Genomic DNA, 2,942 nt, shown 5'->3' on the forward strand with positions numbered 1-2,942 from the left:
GCACAAGCCTCGTTTGCATAATATACAACATGTATAGAGGCAAGTTTCCTTAAGACCCATGCACAACCTTATGCCTGTCTCTACACCAGATGATAAGGCTTCCCTATCTAAATATTCATCCTAACCCTAAATAAAAGGAATCCATTCACCCTTGCTCGGGGAGTCACGGCTTTGGAAGCCATTCCTTAGGACCTTCTTATTTGCTGCAAATAAAAGGGTTTTTTTGTGCAACAACTCAACCAGGTGTAGTTTCTGACACACCACGGAGCAAACTCAAGTTAGTTGGGTTACATTATCTTGCACATTTCTTGTTCCAGTCTTAGAATCAGCCATTTCTCCAAGGGTCCCTCATTCCTTTGATTGCAGAATGGTATTTGAAACCAAGGTCTGAGAGCTAGGTGTTATTTCCATATCCTACTACACTACCAAAAAAAAAAAAAGAAAGAAAAAGAAAGAAAGAAAGAAAGAAAGAAAGAAAGAAAGAAAGAAAGAGAAAAAAAAAGAAAAAGAAAGAAAGAAAGAAAGAAAGAAAGAAAGAAAGAAAGACCGAAATAAAAAAAATCTGTTAGAGTCCCCAGGGCCACCCTCCCCAGATTGGCACACCCAACCTTGGAATCCCTTCCCTTTCCTGGCTGTCCTTTGAGAGTGAGAGTTGGAGGCTGTCCTGACCATCACTTGTTTGGTGGCCTTCCTTCAGGTGGGTACCAGCCTGGCTCTGGTGGGCATTGATAAAACAAACAAATACTAGTGTAGGAAGTGCCCAAAGAGAGGAAAGTAAAGAAAGGTTCACAGAGGAAGGAGAAACGAATGCAGTGGGAATGAGCTGGAACAACTTTGGAGCCTTGAGAGCAGCTCAGAAGTGTGGCTTGAGAGCAGAGGCCATGGCTGACATGGTCTTGGTTCCCCTACCCAGCCTGCTGCCTGGCTCACAGTAGTCCTCCATGAGCAGCTGCTCCGGGCTCTGTGGCACTGAGCTCAGAGCAGCCCGGAGCATATTTGCAGAGCCCTCAATTCGGGATGCCTGAAATAATTCTCCAGCCCTGCTGCTTGTTCTAGGCAAAAGAATCCCGCAAAGTTTCTGATGCTTAAGAATTTACTCTGTGTGCCAGGGAGCCTGGCCAGTTCATTTGGAAGATAATGAGACTCTTGATCTCAGGATGGTGGGTTTGAGCCTCACATTGGGTGTAGAGATTATCAAAAATAAATAAATAAACTTAAAAAAAAGAATTAATTCTGTGTGACTTCTGGGGGGATTTTTATACCATCCTTGGTGGCACTCAAGCAGCATTTGAGAGATCATTTTGGAGGTGAAGTCATTCAATGGGTCCTAAAGTCACCTATGCAACCTGATAACCTCTGAGTGGGCTGGACTAAAAGGATGGAGAGGGTACAGAGAAGAGCGAAGTCAAGGTCCTGGCCCAGGTGGTGTCAGTCATGGGGACTGAGACAAAGCCAACCAAGACAAAATCGGGAGCTGAGGACTCCAGGTCAGAAGGTTCAATCAGCTGCTGTGGCATTTGGGAGGTGATGACTCCTGGCTGCTGTGGAGGGTGGAGGGTGTGGGGAAAGAACTTCAAGTGGGGGCACCCCTGTAGGCAGCTGACTGCTAACAAAAACACTGAAGCTGCACAGCCCAGATACCCGCTGTGGAATAACAAGTAAGCCAGCTTGGCAGGAGGAAGGAGGATAAGCAGGTAACTGGAACCTGGGAAGGTTCTGGAACAGGATTCTTAAACCTGGGCCTGGACAAATTTCATGGCCTGGAGCCTGAAACCAGGTGCAAAATTGGGAGATCGCATGCATTTTTCGGGGCACAGAGTTAAACAGAGCATATCCTTTTCAGGAGACCCACTGCAGCTTGTGGGCAGAGTGAGATAAAGCGGAGAAGCTGCCTGGGATCGGAGCTGGCAGTTTATCAGCAGAGCCCGAAGTGGCTTGGCCCCTAACTCACAGCTGCCTCCTAAAACCCTTTCGGGAGGGGGAAGGGCACTGGTTTGAATTGCCCTCATTTTACCAAAACTGACACGTCATTCCCTTTCCACAATCGCCGGGGTCCTCCGGGAGGACCAGAGGAGAGGATGGACAGCCTGAAGTCAGTATGGGAGACTGCATGCAAACATTCCTTCTATAGGGGAGAGCCGGGACCATGGACCGAGGGAAGCCAAGGGCGCACAACCACTACGTGCCATTACAACTTCATCGGTAGAGTGCTGTTAGGGGTAGCCAAGGAATTTGGGGACAGAGACGGGCTCAGAAGCCTCAGGTATGTTGTGTACATCAGCTTCAGCGAGACGGCGGAAGCAGTGCGTTTAAGTGAGCGCTGGAGACATGAGCGCAGCAAAGACGTGCAGGAATCGTACACCTGGCAGCAAAGGCCCGGGTAGCGCGATGCGTGGCTGGGTGGGCACTATAGCTTGTGACGCGCCACCAGGCGGCCTCGGGCGCCCAGGGCCCACTCCTGACCGCCGGTTCGCGCCCACACTTCCTTCCTGGGGCTTCACAGGCCGCACCCCGATGGGACTCAGCGGGCGGGAGGTGTGGAGGTGCCCGGTGTCCACACCATCGGGGCAGGCGCAGTGCCGGCTAAGCCCTTTTGGACTCAAAACTCAGATAAAGAGATCACAGCCCAAGCGGATCCCGCCGCCTCTAGTGGGTCTCCAACGGCTCGAGAGCACCGGGCGGGACAGCAGAACCGGTGCGCTTGGGGGAAGGCAGCCCCCTTGCGTTCTTGGGCGGGTGCAGCTCCTGGATCGGCCTTTGCTCATCACCCCACATCCGCTCCCCGGGCCGCCGGCGGACAGCCCCGTTTAGTCCCCGGGCCATCGATCAGTCTTGGAAGTGCGGGCGAGGTCATCCGCACAACAAAGGCGGCCCCAAGCGGCGCCTTCTGTCTTGTAAATATCAGGTCCCCCCCCCCCCCCCCCCCCCCCCCCCCCCCCCCC

Source organism: Ursus maritimus, unplaced genomic scaffold (genome assembly GCF_017311325.1).
Source record: "Ursus maritimus isolate PB19 unplaced genomic scaffold, ASM1731132v1 scaffold_7, whole genome shotgun sequence".
Classification (NCBI taxonomy): Eukaryota; Metazoa; Chordata; class Mammalia; order Carnivora; family Ursidae; genus Ursus; species Ursus maritimus.